Raw genomic sequence first — 23,710 nt, forward strand, 5'->3', positions numbered from 1 at the left:
TGCAAATATTTTCTCCCACTCTGTTGGTTGTCTTTTAACTCTTTTAATTGTTTCTTTTGCTGTGCAGAAGGTCTTTAGTTTGATATAATCCCATTTGTTTATTTTTCCTTTGGTTGCCTGTGCTTTTGGGGTTGTATTCATGAAGTCTGTGTCCAGTCCTATTTCCTGAAGTGTTTCTCCTATGTTTTCTTTAAGAAGTTTTATTGTTTCAGGGTGTATATTTAATTATTTAATCCATTTTGGGTTGACTTTAGTGTATGGTGAAAGGTATGGGTCTAGTTTCATTCTCCTGCATATTGATATCCAGTTCTCCCAGCACCATTTGCTAAAGAGGCAGTCTCTTCCCCAGTGTATAGGCTTGGTGCCTTTGTCAAAGATCAGATGGCTGTAGGTGTGTGGGTTGATTTATGGATTCTCTATTCTATTTCATTGATCAGTGTGTCTGTTTTTCTGCCAGTACATTACTGTTTTGGTTATTATAGCTTTGTAGTATTGTTTAAAGTCAGGTAGTGTTATGCCTCCAGCTTTATTTTATTTTGCTCAGCGTTGCTTTGGCTATGCGTGGTCTTTTGTTATTCCATATAAATGTCTGGATAGTTGTTTCCATTTCTGAGAAAAATGTCTTTGGAATTTTGATGGGGATTGCATTGAATTTGTACATCACTTTGGGTAGTATGGACATTTTCACTATGTTGATTCTTCCAATCCAAGAGCATGAGATATCTTTCCATCTTCTTGTATCCTCTCCAAATTCTCTCAGCAGTGGCTTGTATTTCTCATTATAGAGATTTTTCACCTCCTTGGTTAACTCAATTCCTAAGTATTTTATTTTTTTGGTGCCTATTGTAAATAGGCAGGCTTTCTTGATTTCTCTTTCTGCATGTTCACTATTGGAGAATAGAAATGCTACTGACTTTTGTGTGTTGATTTTGTATCCTGCTACTGTGCTGAAATCATTTATCAACTCCAAGAGTTTTTTTGTAGAGGCTTTAGGCTGTTTGATATATAGGATCATGTCATCTGCAAGGAGCGACAGTTTGACTTTATCTTTTCCAGTCTGGATGCCCTTTATTTCCTTCTCTTCTCTGATTGCTCTGGCCAGTACTTCCAACACTATGTTGAATAGGAGTGGTGAGAGTGGGCATCCTTGTCTAGTTCCTGTTCTTAAAGGAAAAGCTTTCAGCTTTTCCCCATTCAGGATGATATTGGCAGTGGGTTTATCATATATGGCTTTAATTATGTTGAGATACTTTCCATCTATACCTAACTTATAGAGAGTCTTTATCATGAATTAGTGTTGAATTTTATCAAATGCTTTTTCAGAATCAATAGAGATGAACATATGGTCCTTGTGTTTGATTTTATTAATATGGTGTATCACATTTATTGATTTGCATATGTTGAACCAACCTTGCATCCCTGGGATGAATCCCACTTCATTGTGGTGAATAATTTTACGTATGTGTTGCTGTATTCTGTTTTCTAGTATTTTAGTGAGGATTTTTGCATCTATAATCATCAAGGATATTGGCCTGTAGTTTTTCCTTTTTGGTTATATCTTTACCTGGTTTTGGTCTCAGGATGATGTTTGCTTCATAGAATGAGTTTGGGAGATTTGCGTCTGTTTCAATCTTTTGGAAAAGTTTGTAAAGAATTGGTGTCAATTCCTCTTTGAATGTTTGGTAAAATTCTGCTGTGAATCCATCTGGTCCTGGGCTTTTCTTTGTTGGGAGCCTTCTGATAACAGCTTCAATCTCCTTCATTGTTATTGGTCTGTTCAGATTTTCTACATCTTCATGGCTTAGTTTTGGGAGCTTGTGTGTGTCCAGAAATTTATCCATTTCCTCCAGATTTTCAAATTTGTTGGCGTATAGCTGTTTATAGTAGTCTCGAATGATTCCTTGTATTTCAGATGAATCAGTTGTAATATCACCTTTTTCTTTTCTAATTTTTGTTATTTGAATCTTCTCTCTTCTTTTTTTTGTTAGCCATGCTAATGGTTTGTCAATTTTATTTATCTTTTCAAAAAACCAACTTTTTGATTCATTGATCTTTTGTATTGTTTTTTGGGTTTCAATTTCATTAAGTTCTACTCTGATCTTAATGATTTCTTTCCGTCTGCTAACTTTAGGTTTGGATTGTTCTTGTTTTTCTAGTTCTTTAAGGTGAAGTGTTAGGTTGTTCACTTGCCATCTTTCCATTCTTCTGAGGTGAGCATTTAATGCAATAAATTTCCCCCTTAATACTGCTTTTGCAGTATCCCACAGGTTTTGGTATGATGTATCATTATTTTCATTAGTTTCAATAAATTTTTTGATTTCCTGCTTGATTTCTTCTTGGACCCATATGTCATTAAGTAGAATGCTGTTTAATTTCCATGTGTTTTTATAGTTTCCAGAGTTTCGTTTGTTATTGATTTCTAGTTTTAATCCATTGTGGTCTGAGAAAATACATGGGATACTTCCAATTTTTTTGAATTTGTTGAGACTTGATTTATGACCTAATATGTGATCTATCCTGGAGAATGATCCATATGCTGATGAGAAGAATGAATATTCTGAGGTTGTTGGATGGAATGTTCTTTAGATATCCGCCAGGTACAATTGGTCTAGAGTATTGTTTAGATCTTGTGTTTCTCTACTGATTCTTTGCCTAGATGATCTGTCCAATATTGACAGTGGGGTGTTCAGGTCCCCTGCTATTATGGTAGTAGTGTCTATTTCCTTCTTTAGGTCTAATAGAGTTTGTTTTATAAATCTGGCTGCTCCAACATTGGGTGCGTACATATTTATGATTGTTATGTCTTCTTGATGGATCAGTCCTTTTATCATTAAGTAGTGTCCCTCATTGTCTCTTTTTATGGTTTTTAGTTTAAAGTCTATTTTGTCAGATATAAGAATAGCTACTCCAGCTCGTTTTTCTTTTCTGTTTGCATGGTAAATCTTTTTCCATCCTTTCACTCTTAGTCTATGTGAGTCTTTATGGTTGAGGTGGGTCTCTTGTAGGCAGCATATAGTTGGGTCCTCCTTTTTAATCCAGTCAGCCAGTCTGTGTCTTTAGATTGGGGAATTTAAGCCTTTTACATTAAGAGTTGTTATTGAAAAGTGTTGATTTATTCCTAGCATTTTATTGATTATTGTTTGTTTGTCTTAGGTGTCTTTTGTTCCTTGCTTTCTGATTTACTGTTTGTTTTCTGTGTTTGTTGGTTCCTTAGGTTGTAGGTAGCCTTTTTGTTTGTTTGTTTTCTCTTCATGAATGCCATTTTTATTATACTAGTGGGTATTGATTTTTCTTGGGTTTTTATGGCAGTGGCAGTTATTTTTCAGGAACCAAACCCCGTACTCCCTTGAGAATTTCTTGTAAGGGTGGTCGTGTGGTGGTGAACTCCCGCAGTTTTTGTTTTTCTGAGAAATATACTATTTGCCCATCATTTCAGAAGGATAGCCTTGCAGGGTAGAGTATTCTTGGCTGGCAATCTCTGTCTTTTAGTATTTTGAATATATCATACCATTCCTTTCTGGCTTTTAGGGTTTGTGATGAAAAGTCTGATGTTAGCCTGACTGGGGCTCCCTTATATGTGATTTGACACTGCTCTCTTGCAGCTTTTAAGATTCTCTGTTTGTCTTTGAGTTTTGCCAATTTGACTATAACATGTCTTGGAGAGGGCCTTTTTGGGTTGAATACGTTTGGAGATCGTTGAGCTTCCTGGATCTGATGATCTGTGATTTTTCCTATACCTGGGAAGTTTTCTGCCACTATTTTGTTGAATATGTTTTCAATGCAATCTCCTTTTTCCTCCCCTTCTGGAATACCCATGACTCGGATATTTGAGCCCTTAAGGTTGTCTGATATCTCTCTAAGATTTTCTTCAATGCCTTTGATTCTTTTATCTTTTTTTTTTTTTTTGTCTGCTTGTGTTATTTCAAACAGCCCATCTTGAAGTTCAGAGGTTCTCTCTTCAACTTCCGCAAGCCTGCTGGTTAAACTCTCCATTGTGTTTTTTATTTCACTGAATAACTTCTTCAGTTTGGCAAGTTCTGCTACATTTTTTTTCAGGGCATTGATTTCCTTGTACATTTCCTCTTTCAGGTCCTGTATACTTTTCCTCATTTCATCATGATGTCTAGCTGAGTTTTCTTGTATCTCATTCAGTTTCCTTAGAATTATCACTCGAAATTCCTTGTCAGTCATTTCAAGGGCTTCTTGTTCTATAGGATCTAGAGCTTGAGAGTTATTATCCTTTGGTGGTGTACTTTCTTGATTTTTCATATTTCTGGTATCTTTTCTTTGATGTTTATTCATTGTGGCAGGGGGTTTCACAGTCCACATGTTTGACACTATTGACTGACTAAGATGTTGCTGTGGTTGCCAATTCGGTATGGCTACCTCAGTGACTGCTCAGTTGGCCACTAGTGCTTTGCGTGTGTGGTTGCCTACGGTCTTGGGCCTCTCTGGGGAGCCACCTCTCTGGTCAGCTTGGACTCTGCCGGGCTGCTGGATCATGGGGCGGTACCGCAGGGTGTGTGTTCTCTGCTGAGCTTCCACCTCCTGTGCTGGACTTCTCCCTGCTCTTTGTGCTCTTGCCCAGGCTGCTGGGATGCGCCGAGGCACCGCAGAGCGTGTGGTCTCTGCAGAGCTTCCCCTTCCCCTGCAGGATGTCTCCCTGCTCTGTGCGCACTAGGATGGGCTTGGGACAGAGCCGGGTGGTGGCGGTGAAGCCTACCTGCTGCTGGATAGCATGGCAGCAGCCCCCCCACAGGGTGTGTGGACTCTACGGAGCTTCTGTCTCCCTTGCTGGATGACTCTGTGCTCCGTACACATTGGGCCGGGCTGCTGGATCATGCGGCAGCAGTGTGGTCCCCGTGGAGTTCCCGCCTTCCCTGCCGGACGTCTCCCTGCTCCGAGCGCACTAGGCCAGGCTGGGAATGGAGCCGGGTTCCTGTGGTGAAGCTTACCTGCTGGATTATGCAGTGGTGGCCCCCTCAGGGTGTGTGGTTTCTGTGGAGCCTCCACCTCCCCTGCTAGATGTCTCCCCTCTCTGTGCACACTGGGCTGGCCTGGGAATGGAGCTGAGTGGTGGCGGCGAAGCCTATCTGCTGCATCGTGCAACGGCGGCCCCGCAGGGCATGTGGTCTCCATGGAGATTCTGCCTCCCCTGCTGGACGTCTCCCCATTCTGTATGCACTTGATGTTATGTTTTTGTTTTTGTTTTTTCGTGACTGGCACTCAGCCAGTGAGTGCACCGCTCATTCCTATATAGGATCCAAACCCGCGGCGGGAGCGTTGCTGCACTCCTAGCGCTGCACGCTACCAAGTGCACCATGGGCTCGGCCCTATGTTATGTTTTTATAGTTTAAATCAGTTGATTTGTGGGAGAGAGTGACGCTAGGGACCGTCTATTCTGCCATCTTGACCAGAAGTCCAAACTAGAAGCAGCTTAAATCTCGGTTCTGATCATGCGTCCACCTGCAACTACCTCTGGAGCTTCTACTTCTCTTCCACCATCACAGAGACTCACTCAGGACCATGTGATGAGGGGAACTAGTTTTGGAGGTTGGGAAGTTAAAGGTCCAGAGGGTACATCTGGTGAGGGCCTTCTTCTTGGTGGGAACTCTCTACAGAGTCCTGTGGCAACCAAGTATCACATTGCAAGAATGGCCTGAATTGTTCACTTTAAAAGAGTTCATTTTATGATATGTGAATTTCACCTCAATAAAAAAACTGAAAGAGATATGAAAACTAAATATAACCTGTTATCTTGAAATTAAACCCTGGACTACATTTTTTTTTTTTTTTACCATAAAGGGCATTAGTGGGACAATTGTTAAAATTTGAATAAAGTATAGAGATTCGATAGTAGTATTACACTGGTGTTAATTTCCTGATCATGATCATTGTGCTGTAGTAATATAAGAGAATGTCTTTGTTTTTAGGAAAAGTGCTCTAAAGTACTAGGGGTAGAAGAGTGACATGTCTACAAGTTGTATGATTCAAAAAAAAATAGAGAAAAGAAGAGATACAAACCAAAGCAGAAGGAGAAAAAGAGAAAGAAAGGGAGGGAGGAGAGAGAGAGAGAATGAAGCAAATGTGGTAAAATACTAACATTTGGGCAATCTGGGTCAAACATATATACTATTTTTACAACTTTTCTCAACCTTACTGTAATTACCAAGATAGAGGAGGGGGAGAGCATACGTTGAGTTTCTGGGGTGCTAGAAGTGTTTTATTTCTTTTTTTGGCAGATAGCTGGTACAGCAATCTGAACCCTTGACCTTGGTGTTATAACACCATGCTCTAACCAGTTGAGCTAACTGGCCAGGCCTTACTTCTTGATCTGAGTAGTGGTTATATGGGCCTTCACTTTATAATTATTTGTTAAATTGTACATATATGTTGTATGAATTGTCTCTATGTATATTTTATAATTTGGAAAGTTAAAAAAAAAACCTTATGGTAAAAAAAATAAAATGTACAGAATGCCTGTGAACATATACTTTTCTTTTGCAGAGAAAAAAGGCCTCTGTTTCTAACATATTCAGCTTCTTTGATGGTATTTGGTGGACTTAAGCTACTGAGAATCCCTGCACAGGTAGACTGGGTGGTGATAGATACTGTGCTTCCCTAGCCTTTCTCCTACTTCTGCCTTTGTATATGTGAAGTTTGAGATGCCTCTGGGATATTGAAATGGAGATATATAGAAGGTACTTGATTTTATCATCTTCCCTATCCCCAACAAACCTCAAATCTTGTCCTCCTGAATTCCCCTGTTGAGTGAATGGTGCTCAAGCCTGAAGCATAGGATTAATTCTTTACATCTATCTCCATTAGTCCCCACATAAAATAAAATTGTACTAACTTGTTATAACGCATCTAAACAGGATCCAGTTTGAGGCACTAAGAAGGATAAGACATCAGTTTGAAAAGAGCCCCTATCAGAACAACATGATTTCTGCTAAAGTTAAAGAAACAGCAAACATCAAATTGATGGTGAAGCTTGGTGAAATTATTGATGCTTTATGAAAAGTTTATGGGGACAATGCCTGAAAGAAATCAGCAGTATGCAAATGGATAACTTGTTTTAAGAAGGGATGAGATGATGTTGAAGATGAAGCCTGCAGTGGCAGACCATCCACATCAATTTGCGAGGGAAAAATTAATGTTCTTCATGTCCTAATTGAAAAAGGCCGATGATTAACAGCAGAAACAATAGCCAATACTATAGACATCTCAACTGGTTCAGCTTACACAATTCTGACTTTTGAAAAATTAAAGTTGAGCAAACTTTCCACTCGATGGGTGCCAAAACTGTTCCACCCAGCTCAGCTGCAGACAAGAAGAGCAGAGCTTTAATGGACATTTTAAACAAGTGGGATCAAGATCCTGAAACATTTCTTCAAAGAACTGTAACAGAGGATGAAACATGGCTTTACCAGTACAATCCTAAAGAAAAAGCACAATCAAAGTAATGGCTACCAAGAGATGGAAGTGGTTCAGTCAAAGCAAAAGTGGACTGGTCAAGAGCAAAGGTCATAGTGACAGTTTTTTGGGATGCTCAAGGCATTTTGCTTGTTGACTCTCTGGAGGGCCAAAGAGTAATAACATCTGCTTATTATGATAGTATTTTGAGAAAGTTAGCCAAAGATTTAGCAGAAAAATGCCCAGGAAAACTTCACCAGGGAGTCCTTCTCTACCACGGCAATGCTCCTGCTCATTTCTCTCATCAAATGAGGGCACCTTTGTGAGAGTTTTGATGAGAAATCATTAGGCATCTACCTCACAGTCCTGATTTGGCTCCTTTTTACCTCTTTTTGTTTCCTAATCTCAAAAAATATTTAAAGGGCACCCATTTTTCTTCAGTTAAAAGTGTAAAAAAGCTCTTAAGATACAGCTCTGTGGGGCTGACCCCGTGGCGCACTCGGGAGAGTGCAGCACTGGGAGCGCAGCACTGCTCCCGCCGCGGGTTCAGATCCTATATAGGGATGGCTGGTGCGCTCACTGGCTGAGCGCAGTATGGCCGGTCACAAAAAGACAAAGAAAAAAAAAAAAAAGATACAGCTCTGTGAAGCAAGTGGCCCTTTCTGCTGCTGCTGTAGGTGTTCCTTCACTTGATGTGGACCCCACATCCACTGGTATGAGCCAGCACCCTTGCACCTGCTCCCCACAGCTACTGCCCTGCTCCTGCAGCTCCAGGTCTAGCACTGTGACAGCCGCCAGGCACCCTTGCCCCTCAGAGAGTTGTAAAGAAGAAAGTTCCACTCTTTCTGTCAAAATGAAGTGTGATTTCAACTCTAACCATGTTCATTCTGGACTTAAACTGGTAAAATCTGATGACAGTTGAAGACTAGGTTCCTACACTCCTACATATTTGGAAGGTTCTTGTAAAGACTGCATTAAAGACAATGAAAGGTTATCATATATTGGGTCACCAATTATGAGCCCTAGGATTGTAGAACCTGAAACTGAAAACAAGCCCCTGCATAACAAGGAAAACAACATGTGCAATAAACACTTAATAGTACAAATGAAATAGAAGAACTAGAAATGAGTGGATTTTATGAAGACAGTGACTATTTCTCATTTTCTCAACAATGTGGCCTCAGTGAATATGAACAGGGTAGCCTTCCCCTGGAGGAAGATTTCAGTAACAGTCCACAATCTTGCATGCTACAGATGCAAAGCCAGACCAACATTCAAATAAAAACTTGCTGCCAGTTCTGAAAAAACAGTTTGTTCAACATTAAAAAAGAATGCTAAACAAAATCCTAAAATAGATCCAGAAATGCTGAAGGAAATTATATCTAATGGAAATTTTAGACTAGAGAATATAATTGGCAGGAAAATGGGCCTAGAATGTGTAGATATTCTCAATGAACTCTTTTAAAGGGGACTCAGAATCTTAGTAAATATTCTAACATAGCTCAGTGATAAGGACTTAATCAATGTGTCGTGAGCACAACTTGGAAGAAGATTCTAGAAGATGATAAAGAGGCATTCCAGTTGTACAGTAAAACAGTGCAAAGTTCCTGAAAACAACATTAAGTTCTCACTACATGCTTCAACCAGAGAATATGTTATGTTCAGAACTGCATTAGCTTCTGTTCAAAAATCAGCAGCCCAGACTCCACTCAGAAAAAGATGCTCAAACCAAGTTATCCTGTCAAAGTGATCAGAAATGTTCAGTCAACACAATGAATTCTCTGAGGTTGCCAAGACTTTGAACAAGAACAAAAGCCTCAAAGCCTGTATTCACTGTAACTCACCTGCAAAATATGATTGCTATTTACAACGGGCAACCTGCAAATGAGAAGGCTGTGGATTTCATTATTGTACAAGGTGTCTATGTAATTATCATACCACCAAAGACTTTTCAAGTGGCAGATCCCTAAAAGCCAGTTGTAAAATATGTCCTCTGCCTAGTAATAAAAAAAGCAAAAAGAATTTATGAAGACTGTGATCTCTTATTGAATCAATTGTAGCTGATGATGACCATTAGTTAGAAAATGTTAGGATTTAATTTTTTAAAATAAATGTATTGTGATTTTCAATTTTATGTTGAAATCAGTGTAGTATCTGGCATTTTTTCCCAATGGATAAAGAGGATACATAGCCTCTTAAAATATTTTACAATATAATGTAAAGAAGTTTAAAATTCTTAGTACAAATCAGAAAATTTGAATCTTTTAAGAAAAAAGGAGAATTACTTATTTAGTTATTTGATATTTGTGATTCAGTGGGTAAAATAAAATTTATCCAATTTTACGGTAAAGGAAGGCCATGTAATTTTACCTAGATAACCTTAAATATAAATCCAGTTTACCATCTATTAGTATTTGAGACATGTTATTTGCCTTACCAAATTAATACCAATTGAAATATCAATTTCTGGAGCCTGTTAATTTAAATGTTTTGTCACCTTTCTTTAACCTTTTTTTCAGTGTGTGTATTTCCCAAGAAAGTATCCTTTGTAAAATCTTGCTTGTTTTTCTTATTTCTGAAGACTCTTTTAATATTTTTGAATATACGTAGATATTTTTGTATTTCTATGTGTCAAACTAAGAAAATGTCTCTTTCATATCTACATATAAAAATGAATTTTGTTACTGTTATGAATAAAATTGTTATAAGCTTAAAAAAATAATAATGTGGAAAAAATTGCATTGACATGGTTCAATTCCCAGGATCCTCACTTCTTTATGGATGAACTAAATGGCTGGTATTATCACTTACAAAAGTGTCTTGAATTTAATGGAGCTTATGTTGGGAAATAAACCTTATGTATTTTTATTTTTATCTTTTAATTCCGTTTTTCCATGATTTTTTTTTTTTTTTTTTTTTTTTTTTTTGCCGCTGGCTGGTACAGGGATCAAACTCTGGACCTTGTTATTACCAGCACCACACTCTAACCAACTGAACTAACCAGCTAGCGCTTCACAAACTTTTTGAAGTCTCCTTATATGTAGTGTGAGGTAAGGGTCCAACTTTATTCTTTTGTAGGTGGCTATCCAGTGTTCCCAGAAAAATTTGTTGAAAAGACAATTCTTTCCCCATTGAATGGTCTTGGCACCCTTTTTGAAAATCAATTGTTTTTCAAATAATTTTGTTTTGGGACTCTCAATTCTATTCCAATGGTCTATATGTCTTTCCTTATGCCATAATTACTGTAGCTGTATAGTAAGTTTGAAATCAGAAAGTGTGAGTCCTCTAACTTTGTTCTTGTTTTTCAAGATTGGTTTGGCTATTCTGGATCCTTGAATTTTCATTTGAATTTTAAGTTCAGTTTGCCAATTTCTGCAAAGAAGCTAGATGGAAATTTAATGGAGAACTGCATTGGATCTGTAGATCAATTTGGGGAGTAATGACATTTTAACAATACTATGTCTAATATTCCATGAAATGGATGTCTTTCCATTTATTTAGGTCATATTCAAATTCTTTTAAGAGGGCTGCTGATTAACTCAGTTGGTTACAGCACAGTGCTGATAACACTAAGGTCCAGGGTTTGATCCCTATCCAAAAAAAAAAAGTCTTTTAACAATGTTTTGTAGTTTTCAGAATATAACTTTTGTACTTCTTCTGATAAATGTATTTCTAATTACTTTATTCTTTTTGATGCTATTAAAAATGGAACTGTTTCCTTAATTTCATTTTGATTGTTCTTGGCAAGCATATAAAAAATACCATTGATTTTTGTATATTTCTCATATTCTGCAATCCTGCTAAACTCATTTATTCTGATCATTTTTAGTAGATTTCTTAGGATTTTCTATATATAGGACTATGTTATACAAATATAAATAGTTTTACTTCTTTTTTTCCAATCTGGATGCTTCATATTTCTTTTTCTTGCCTAATTGTTCTGCCCAGAACCTCTAAGTACAATGTTGAAAACAAACAGCAAAAGTTGACACACTTTTCTTGATCCTGATCTTATAGGGAAAGCATTCAGTCTTCACCATTAAACACTATGTTTGCTGTGGGGTTTTCACAGATGTCCTTTACCAGGTTGAGGAAGTTCCCTTTGTTCATATGTTATGGAATGTTTTTATCATGAAAGGGTTTTGAACTTTATCAGACACTTTTCTTCATCTACTGAAATCATCATGTGGTTTTTGCCCTTTATTCTATTGATTTTCAGGTGCTAAACCAACCTTGCATTATTGGGAAAAATCCCACTTAGTCATGGTTTATAATCCTATTTATATATTGCTGGATTTGCATTGCTAGTGTTTTGTCAAGGATATTTATGTCTGTATTCATAAGAGATTCTGGTATGTAATTTTCTTTTCTAGTGATATCTTTGGGTTTGGTATCAGGACCCCCATTGAATGAGTTGGGAATTGTCCCCCCCTTCTATGTTTTGGAGGAATTTGTGAAAAATTGGTATTAATTCTTCCATAAATGTCTTGTAGAATTCACTAGTGAAACCAACTGTACCTGGACTTTTCCTTGTGGGAAGTGTTTTGATTACTAATTCAATCTTTTTATTTGTTTAGATTTATTTAGATTTTCTATTTCTTCTTGAGCAATATCAGTTACTTTGTGCCTTTCTAGGAATTTGTCCATTCCATCTAGGTTATTTATTTGTTGATATACAGTTGTTCATAGTATTCCCTAATAATCTTTTTGTATTTCTAATGTGAGTAATGATGTCCTTACTTTCATTCCTGATTTTAGTAATGTCAGTCTTCTTTTTCTTGGTTAGTCTACCTAAAGATTTGGCAATTTTGTTTGTCTTTTCAAGGAACCAACTTTTGGTTTCACTGATTTTTCTCTACTGTTTTTCTTCTCTCTATTTCATTAATTTCCATTGCAATCCTTATTATTTCCTTCCATCTGTTTGCTTTGGGTTTAGTTTATCTTCTTTTTCCATTGTCTTCAAGTGGAAGACTTGGTTACTAATTGGCAATCTTTCTTTTTTAATGTAGGCATTCATAGCTGTAAGTTTCCCTATAAGCACTGCTTTAGTCCCATCCTATAAGTTTTGGTATGTTGTGACTTTATTTTTATTCATCTCATAGTATTTTCTAATTTCCCTTGTGATTTCTTCTTTGAACCATTGCTTTTTCAGGAACGCATTGTTTAATCTCCACATATTTGTTAATTCCCCAAGTTTCTTTCTGTTATTAATTTCTAATGTCACTCCAGTATGATCAGAGAACACAGTTTGTACAATATCCATCACTTTAAATTTACCAGGGCCTAGCATTATAGTCTGTCCTGCAGAATGTTCCATATGTAGTTCAGAGGGATGTGTATTCTTCTGTTGTTGGATGTGGTGTTCTACAGATATGTTAGGTCTAGTTTGTGTATAATATTGGTTAAGTCTTCAGTTTCCTTGTTGATCTTCTGTCCAGTTGTTTTACTCATTATTGAAAGTGGGATGTTGAAGTCTCCAACTATTATTGTTGAGTTGTCTGTCTCCCTTCAATTCTTTGCTTCACATGTTTTCAGGTTATGTTGTTTGGAGCATAGATATCATAACTCTTATACAAGTATATATGTTAAGGGACTTGTATGTAAAACACATATTTTTACAACTTAAAAATAAGACAAGTAATCCAATTTAAAAATGGACAAAGAAGACCTCTGGTTTCCAGTCCAGTAGGTAAGGGTCTTAGAAGTCACCATTCTGCCCTAACAAGTAAAAAGCTGACAAACTGAAAAATCAACAGCTCTTCTTAGATTCGTCAGAGAAGTGGTCACAAGACAAACTGGTGCCCTCATGATAGGAGGGACAGACAGGCAGATACAGACAATCACAACTTACCAGAGCAGAAACCCATAAATGGAAATCTCCACAGGAACCAGTACTGGGACAGAAAACCAGGAACTGTAATTGATAAATTATTGGAGGCTCAGGGTGAACAAAAACCTAAGAGATTAAAACTCCATAGATGGAGAGGGGGGCACACTTCTGCAAGTTTTAACCCCAGGAACTTTACCAGGTTCTCACAGTGGAATTCAGAGAAAAATCCCATTAGGTTTTCAGCAGGAGGAGGTGGAAACCACTTTGAAATATGCCAGAACATTCTGTTCTACTTAAAAAGGTTTGCATTCAAGAGAAATTATATAACCAGAGCCTAGCCTATTGGGGTTTTATAAGAGCCCAGGGGAAGGGAACTACCCAACTCCAGCCTCCTGTAGCCATCCATGTGGGAAAAAGGAAACATTCAACTCCTGTCCCTTCTAGCCACCCTGTACCACCTAGGGGAATGAAAAACAAACAAGCTGAGAAGCACTTGTGAAATTCATAGCCCAGCCCTCTCTAAAAGACTAGGACTTAATCATAGGACTATAAAATGCTTCCCCTCCCCGTGCACAATACCTCTACATTACAATAGGCCTATTTACTACAGTTCCTTTACCTAGTACATCATGTCCAGCTTTCAGCAAAATATTATAAGGCATACTAAAAGGCAAAAAACACAGTTTTTAAAATTATTTATTTTTAACTGATACACAATAATTGCACATATTTATGGAGTATATGTGATATTTTCATACATGTAAACAGTATGTAATGATCAAATCAGGGTAATTGGATATCCATCACCCCAAACATTTATCATTTCTTTGTGTTGGGAACATAAAAAACACAGTTTGAAGAGACTGAACAAGCATCAAAACCAGAGTCAGATATGGCAAGGGTCTTGAAATTATCAGATTGTGAACTTAAAACAACTATGATTAATATGCTAAAGGCTCTAATTGCAAAAGCAGACAACATGCAAGAACATATGGGTAATATAAGCAGAGAGATGGAAATTTTAAGAAAGAATAAAAAAGAAATGCTAGAGATAAAATACATCGTAACAGAAATAAAGAATGCCTTTTGACAGGCTTATTAGTAGACTGAATGCAGCTGATGAAAGAATCTCTGAACTTGGGGAAATAACAGAAACCTCCAAAACTGAAAAGCAAAGAGAAAAAAAGACTGGACAAAACAGAACAATATATCCAAGAACTGTGAGACACCTACAAAAGGTGTCACATACACACAATGAGAATACCAGAAGGAGAGAAAAGAAAGGAAGAAAAAAAATATTTGAAGTAATAATGACTGAGAATTTCCCCCAAATTAATGTCAAACACCAAACCACAGATCCAAGAAACTCAGAAAACACCAAGAAGTATAAATGCCAAAAAAAAAAACTGCACCTAGGTAAATCATACTCAAACTGCAGAAAATCAAAAATAAAGAAAAAATGTTGAAAGAAGCCAGAGGGAAAAAACATCTTACCTATAGAGGAACAAAGACAAGAGTTACATCTGACTTCTCCTAAGAAATCATTCAAGCAAGAAGAAAGTGGAGTAAAATATTTAAAGTGTTGAGATGAAAAAGACAAACAAACAAAAAACCCAAAACAGCAACCTAGAATTATGTACCCTTCAAAATTATCCTCCCAAAGTAAAAGATAAGTAAAGACTTTCTCAAGCATAAATTGACGGAATTTGTTGCCAGTACACCTGCTTTGCAAGAAATGGTAAAAGAAGTTCTTCAGAGAGAAGGAAAATGACATAAGAAACTCACATCTACATAAAAAAAAGGAAGAGCATTGGAGAATAAATGAAGATAAATAAAAACTTTTATTTTTCTTATTCTTTATTGCTCTAACAGATAACAGTTTATTCAAAATAATAATAGCAACAAAGTATTCAATTATGTATACTTACATGTATATATAAGTACATATGCTTATGTATAAGTAAAATGAATTACAGCAATAATACAAGGGACAGAAGGGAGGAATTAGGAATGCTTTGTTATTATAAGGTACTTGTACTACCTGTGAAGCAATACTGTTATTTGAAACTGGACTTGAATTAGTTATAAATGTATATTGCAAACTCTAGGGCAACTACTAAAAAAATTGAAAAAAGAAGTATAAATGATAGGCTAAAAAAAAAGACAAAAAATAAAATAATATAAAATGATCAATTAAAACCACAAAAAGGGTCTGGCCAGTTAGCTCAGTTGGTTAAAGTGTGGTATTTATAACACCAAGGTCCACAGTTTGATTCCTGTACCAGACAGCCACACACACACACACACACACACACAAAAAAAAAAAAAAAAAAAAAAATTAAAGAAAACACACACACACAAAGCAGAAACAGAATGGAAGACAAAAATAGGAAAAAAGAACAAGGGCAACAAATAGAAAACAGTAACAGCACTGGCCGGTTACTCAGTTGGTTAGAATGTGGCCTAATAACACCAAGGTCAAGGATTTGGATCCCCATACTGGCCAGACACACACAAAAACAAAAAACAAAAAAAAAAAAATTAAAAACTTGGTTTCAAAAAGAAAAAGAAAACATTAACAAATGTGGTAGATATTAATCCAAATATATCCATAATCACTTTAATTGTTAATGATCTAAATAACCAATTAAAAGACTGAGATTGTCAAAGTGGATCAAAAAAGAAAACCCAACTATATGTTGTCTACAGGAAACCCATTTTAAATATAAAGACACATACAGATTAAAAGTAAACAGGATGGGGCCGGCCCGTGGCTCACTCAGGAGAGTGAGGTGCTGATAACACCAAGGCCCCGGGTTCGGATCCCATATACGGATGGCCGGTTCGCTCACTGGCTGAGCATGGTGCTGACAACACCAAATCAAGGGTTAAGAGCCCCTTACCGGTCATCTTTAAAAAAAAAAAATAAATAAATAAAAAATAAAAATAAAAAAAATAAAAGTAAACAGGATGGAGAAAGATATACCATGCTAACACTAAGCAAAAGAGAGCAGGAGTAGCTATGTTAATTTCAGACAAAGCAGACTTCTAAGCATGGAAAGTTATCATGAATAAAGAGGGGCAATACAAAAATGGCCAAAGGATCTAAACAGACATTTCTTCAAGGAAGATACACAAATGGCAACAAGCCCAAGAAAAGATGCTCAACATCAGTAGCCATCAAGGAAATGCAAATCAAAACCACAATATGATACCACTCCTCACCCACTAGGATGGCTATGATGAAAAGGACAAATAACAACAAGTGTTGGTGAGGATGTGGAAAACTGGAACCTTTGTATACTACTGGTAGGAATGTAAAATGGTGCAGCTTCTGTGGAAGACACTTTGGTGGTTCCTCACCTAATTAATCATAGAATTACCATATGGCCCAGCAATTCCAATCCTGGGTATATACCCCAAAGAATTGAAAGCAGGTGTTCAAACAAAAACATGTACACAAATGTTCATAGTAGCACTATTCACAGTAGCCAAAAGGTAGAAATAACCCAACTGTCCTTCAAAGGATGAAAGGTAAAGTATCCATACAAAGGAATATTATTCAGCCATAAAAAGAATGAAGTACTGGCTGACCAATTAGCTCACTTGTTTAGAGTGTGGTGCTGGTAACACCAAGGTCAAGGGTTCGGATCCCAGTACAGGCCAGCCACCCCAAAACATACATACATACATACATACATACATACATACATACATACATACATACATACATACATAAAATTAAAAATGCTAATGTTAAAAGTACTATTCTGGAAGGAAAGTACTGCACATAGAGGACCTAATTTCTTACAAACTCAGGAAACGAAGGGAATTACCTTTCTTCAAATGGGCCTAAATTGGACTCAATGCAGTGTGATCTCTAAGAGGTTTTGACTCAAACTTCTGCAAGCTGCTCTGACAAGAAGTAACTAATTGCACACCAACCTGTGAAGAATAATCCATCATATGATTGAACTTCCATGTCATTAACTCTCCTTTCCACTGCCTTATAATAGTGACTATGTATTGAGCTCTGTTGATTAAAATGATCGGAGACGCGAAGGAAGACACAGCAGACGAGATGCAGGTGAAGAGCGGGGGGCTACTGCTCTCTCAGGCAAGTAGCACCGACCCAGCCGCTGTTACAGCTTTTCTTACAATTAGCAAGCTTGTGTATGCGAGATAAGCATTAATGCATAAGTTCCGTTATACTTTTCTCAAGAGCATAAGGCCGTTACCTCCCTTCTCAAGCACTTGGTTATCTATAATGCGCCTCCTGGGAACATCCCAAGAAAGTGTTCTCACAACTTCAAGCGTTCTCAAGGATTGTTTGCAATCCTTGATGTTTCTTGGTTAACTCGTTTGTGAGTTTACCAAGTGAACACGTCCTTGGGTGCTGACCACAAAAGTCCATTAACCATTTCCTTCATCTCCCCCTTTTTGTTTTTGCCATTTGCAGTTTAACATTTTAGAAAAGACTCAGCTATATACTGTAAGAAACCAGCAGCAGGGGAGTCCTGACACGGTTGATTAAGTTTTACTGGTAATCAAATGCCAATTCTTGCCTTTAAGATATATAAACTATCTTTAGAAAAATTAATGTTCATGGTATGATTTAAACAAGTATATAATGAGCAATTACCTAAACATTTTATCTCACCAGTGGTTTGGTTCAATTAATTTGTCCAATCATCATTAAATAAGGTAATTGTACACAACTGTGAACATATATGAAACTGTTTACAGTGAAGTTTAAGGAATAGTTTGATGAGGAATTAGTCATACCTCCAATCCATGTATGTAAAGGATATAAAGATGTGGGAAGTTTCCACAAATCTTTTTGTAATGGATAATATGGTAAATGAGGAAATGGAGGTGCAAATCCTCCACTGTGCCATACAATAAGCTCATTTCCTGTAGTACTTATAGTATGATTATGTTTATTCCACTTTAGATCTGAAGTGTGGCCTTTGGTCCGAGTGGAGCCAATAGGACTCCAATCAATGACATTTCCATAGGAAGTATTAACCAGTACTCGGGCTGTTTCTCTCCTACAAGTAGTCCAGGGAGCCCATTGGGGTAAGCGATTCAGAATAGGTGTTTGACAGGGAGGAATATGGGGTACAGAAGCATTTGGATCAAATAAAGAATTGTGGAAACTATAGGCACTTAACAAAAACAGTCGTTGTAACTGTTCCTTACTTGTAGTATTTTCTGTAACAGTTAACCATGCCTGGGGTGCAATTTTAAGACAATGATCACCATGTCCAATACAAATAGGAGGTTCCCCCCAATCTCACTGTAGAATTTGTAACATTAGTCCCTTCCTCTTCAGGCTTTAAAGGTCCTCGCTGGGAATATGGTCCAGGCATCCATCTAGAGTCATTAGCATACACTAACAATGGGGCATCATACCAAGAAATGGCCCGATTAATGGGAGAATGTGGCCCAATAAGTATGATTATCAGCAGTGACAAAACCAATCTGAGTGGACACCAAAGCCATCATGGCCAAAAACATTGCCGATGCATTACCCCCATGACCATGTTGTTCAGTGATCTTATTCACTTCTTGAGTCAATTTCTTTATCTGTACCCAAGTTGGTATAGTCGCCATTTGAGTGCTTAGTAGTGGATAATGAAACATTTTCCGGCTATTTGAGTCAATCTGTAGATCTGCTATGCCTTTCCTAATCTCTTCCATTTCCTTCTTTCTCTTTTGAGCCATTTCTCAGCTTAATCCTCTTATCCGGTATCCAAAAGGATTCAGTATCTGTGGAGATATAAGCATAACCTCTGCCCCAATGGTTAACTACCGCCAGAAGCCAAAGGGATTTTAGTGTATCATAATAATATATAGGTTGTTGTAGTGGTTCACTAGATACATGTGCCCATTGTCTTTCAGCTGGGGTTGAATTTTCTGCATTTCTATTCAAAAAATTATGAGTAAATAGAGCTTGGGCTATTCGTCATCTTGGGCATTCCATATAGTCTCCCCCTTTTTGTTTTTGTAATAAAGATTTAAGTGTTCTATTATGCCGTTCAACAACGGCTTGACCTGTGCTATTATAAGGGATACCAGTAAAATATTTAATATTATAGGCCTGGAAAAATAACTGACATTTCTTAGATAAATATGAAGGGGCATTGTCTGTTTTTAACCGTATAGGAATTCCCATGACAGCAATGGTTTCCAAGAGATGAGAAATAACTGCATCAGCACGCTCAGATGCCAACGGTGTTGCCCACATAAAACCTGAAACAGCATCCACAGAAACATGAACATATTTCAATTTACCAAATTCAGGAACAATAGTAACATCCATTTGCCATAACTGTAAAGGAGCATTCCCATGGCCGTTGGCCCTGGCTGATAAAGGAACTGCATCTAATTTTTGACATATGGGGCATTGTTGTACTATTGCACGGGCTTGAGTCCATGAAATATGATAATCACGATGCAAAGAGCGAGCATTACAATGAAAACGGGAATGAGCCTCAGTGGCCTGCAAAACAAAACCTACAAGAGTATCGATTAATGCATTACCTTTACTCAATGGTCCAGGCAAATTGGTATGAGCGTGAATGTGCATAACAAAAAGAGGTGAAGAACGGGAGTGAATAACTTGTTGCAGTAAGCAAAGTAAAGCACATAATTTATTAGAATCAGAAGGAACAGTAACAGTTTCTATAGTTTGTACCACTTGGACAGCATATTGGGAATCTGAAAGAATATCTAAAGGAATATCTCCTACATCAATTAAAAGTAAATATATAGCGTATAATTCAGCTTTCTGAACTGAAGTATAAGGACTTTGAAGGACTTTATGGTTTACTGTGTCCATATATCCTGCCAGGCCAAAATGTTAGCATCTGTGAAATAAGTTTTTGCATTAGATATAGGAGAAAATGTAACACAATGAGGAAGGATCCAAGACGTTCTCTGCAGAAATTGAAGCATTTTATGAGGATAATGAGATGTAAAACTTCCTAAAAATTCACTAACAGCCAATTGCCACCGTACATTCAAAGCATACAAGGATTGTATCTCTTTGTGAGACAAAGGCAGTACAATAATACAAGGATCTTGACCAGTTAACTGACGGAAACGGAGCCGTCCTTTAGTAATCAAAACAGAAATTTTATCTATATATGTTTCCAATGATTTAGTAGTTTTATGCCGAAGAAAAAGCCATTCAATAATACTATCTTGTTGTAGTAACACACCGGTGGGTGAATGAGGTGTATGAAAAATCACAAGTTGTAAATTTGTACAGTCAGTAATTCTTTGCAATTGAGCTTCTTGGATAATATTTTCCAATTCTTGTAACTTAGATTTGGCTTCTTGGGATAACACTCGAGGGCTATTTAAGGTTAGATCACCCTTTAGTGTTGAAAATAAATGATGCAAGGCATATGTTGGGATACCCAATGAAGGGCCAAGCCAATTTATATCTCCCAATAACTTCTGAAAATCATTTAAAGTCTGCAATGAATCCCTTTGAATTTGTACCTTTTGAGGAATAATGATTTGTTCAGTAATCTTTTGTCCTAAATAAGAAAAAGGAGGCTGTGATTGAGTCTTATCCTCTGCAATTAAAAGACCAAAATCCTGAAGTGTGGCACGAATAATCTGTAACAATTCTGAGCAAGAAAAAGTTGGAGGCATAGCAATTAAAATATCATCCATATAATGAATAAATTTCAAATCCGGAAATTGAACTCGTAAAATCTCCGAGCTTGCTCATTACTAATTGCTCTTTTGACAGCAACATGAAGCTGGGCCAAAAAATCAGTATAGATTTCATTAGGACCTTGCATTATCTTAACAAAAGTTTGGGGGGATTGTCCTGAGTCTTGAATCCGCTGCCAAGCCGTAAGTCAAATTGCCTTTAATTGGGCAAGGGCAGCAGGGTTCATTTGACATTGCTGTTGAAGATCTGCCCAGGCAGGCACCAGTACCTGTAAGTTGTTCCACATCAGGCCCTCTATTACGCTGTTAAGCGTTTAGGCGAGACACCCTTTCTGCTTCATCTTGCCACCATGACTTAAACTGTATGTATTGAGGAGATTCCAAAGTCGTACGAGCAAACATTTCCCAATCTTTTGGGATAAGTAAATTGTCCTCAGCAAAAGACATTAAAAGTCCAGTAACATAAGGGGAGGCAATACCATAAGTACTAACAGCCTGCTTAAGTATCTTTAAATATTGAAAACTGACGGGATCATATTGCACTTGAAAAAATCCATTAGGAAATTCTCCATTAGGAGGCATTTCCTGTCTTAAAATGGGAAAATTAAAAAATCCATTAGGAGGCATGTCAGGAACAGTCTTTTGGGGAGCCCCTGAATCAGCATCTAACATAATCTTTGTCATTTGAGGCGAATTTGGAAACTTAAAAATACGATGTGGAATGCCAGGGGCAGAAGCAGATGAAGGGATTGATTTCTGCTGTACAACAGGGAAAGCTTGTGCATTCTGTAAGCAAGCCTCCAGTTTTTGAATAAGATCGTCCAAAACATCCAATTTTGGATCGTCAGGGGTCTTAGGTAATGGTGGGTATGATTTAGATTGAGAAAGACATTTCTCTTCTAATTCAGGTTTTGGAATCTCAGTCTCATCATCAGAAAAATCAGAATGATCATCAGACTCTGAATTGGGCATGGGAGGGACAGAAGGCTCAGGAGGAGTATCATAAATATGTGAAGAAAAAATTTTCTTTTGTGGCTTTACTGAATCAGATTGGGAATGCTGACTGCTATCATCTGAATCAGATTGAAAAGGTTGCAAGGCTAAAACCACCATGTTAAAAGCTGCCCATTCCTCTGCCGATATAACTTCTCCAGCCTGATGAGCTCTCCGTAAAGCTTTACCGACCTGCCTCCAAATTTTTAAATCAAGTTGGTTCTTATTGTCTGAAGTAAACCAATAGCAACGTTTCTCTTTTTTAATAATGAAAGTAAAACCTTCTCTTTAATTTTTAATCCTGAAGCAGTCAACAATGATTTCAATACTGCCATATAATCACTTAACACTGATCATAAACACTTAACACTTAATCACTTAACACTTAAACACTTAACACTGACTTCCCATTATGCCCCGACTCTAAATTTCCCAAAGAGATGGCGTAACTCTTTGCTGTCCGTAAAAACCTCATCGGTCCCGTCCGTTCCCGCATCTTACCTTTCGTGCCCCTCATTTGGGCGCCAGATGTTGATTAAAATGATTGGAGACGCGAAGGAAGACACAGCAGACGAGATGCAGGTGAAGAGCGGGGGGCCACTGCTCTCTCAGGCAAGTAGCACCGACCCAGCCGCTGTTACAGCTTTTATTACAATTAGCAAGCTTGTGCATGCGAGATAAGCATTAATGCATAAGTTCTGTTATACTTTTCTCAAGAGCAGAAGGCCGTTACCTCTCTTCTCAAGCACTTGGTTATCTATAATGTGCCTCCTGGGAACATCCCAAGAAAGTGTTCTCACAACTTCAAGCGTTCTCAAGGATTGTTTCCAATCCTTGACATTTCTTGGTTAACTCGTTTGCGAGTTCACCAAGTGAACACATCCTTGGGTGCTGACCACAGAAGTCCATTAACCATTTCCTTCAGAGCTCTAAAGTATGTGCCAGGCACCATGCTATGCACTTTGTGTATTTTTTTTTTCATTTAATTCTTGCAATAATCATATAAATACCATTAACCCATTTGATAGATGAAGAAACTAAGGTTTTGAGAAGGTAGTAATTTTTCCATGATCAGACAGCTAGTAAATACAAGAGCCAGGATTCATTCTTTTATTCATTAAATATTAAAGAAATCTTTTAAGCAGAATTATCATTTCTACATAGTTAATATTTCATTAGAAAAAAATACTTCATTATAATTAATTTCTATCCATTTTAACTTCAAAGCATACTTCCTTTTTATTTAACCTTGCCTTTATAGATATTTTTATTACAGTTCAATCTAAGTTTCTTCATTCTTCAAGTCAAGCCAGGTTCCAAAACAGACTTAGTTCTCCCAGTTCTCCCAGTTTTTATATTTCATGACTACAACTCTACTGAATTTGTGCATAACCCCCAGGGCCTTCTCCCTCTGTTTTGCTGTTTGTGGCCCAGGCCTTTAACTTCTCCTCTAGGGTCTAAGATTCATATCTACATTTTTCCATATTCCCCTTCTCTGCTTTTTTTTTCTTGTTCTTTTCCAGAGAGCCAGGTCTTGTATGACTGGTCCATAGGGACTTCTCACCTGGCTAGACCTGACTGACATAGATTGCCTCATGAACTGGAATTCTGACAGCCCACGTGCTCAATATCCCAGGTCACAAATGACAGAGGGCTGTACAGGCAGCAGATCTTTTGTGATCTCTTTTCTGATGGCTGCTAGAATGGCCAAAAAAAAAAGAAAGAAGGAAAGAAATATTACATCTAAAAGAGTAACCATTAAACTCCCCCATATTATTT

At 37.4% G+C, this 23,710-nt stretch overlaps 1 pseudogene; it reads left to right on the top strand.

The window, feature by feature from the left end:
• The first annotated feature begins 8,131 nt into the window (after positions 1 to 8,131).
• On the top strand, positions 8,132 to 9,454 carry LOC134366620 (F-box only protein 5-like; annotated as a pseudogene).
• Positions 9,455 to 23,710: the final 14,256 nt, after the last annotated feature.

The sequence above is a fragment of the Cynocephalus volans genome, chromosome X, assembly GCF_027409185.1.
Source record: "Cynocephalus volans isolate mCynVol1 chromosome X, mCynVol1.pri, whole genome shotgun sequence".
Taxonomy (NCBI): domain Eukaryota; kingdom Metazoa; phylum Chordata; class Mammalia; order Dermoptera; family Cynocephalidae; genus Cynocephalus; species Cynocephalus volans.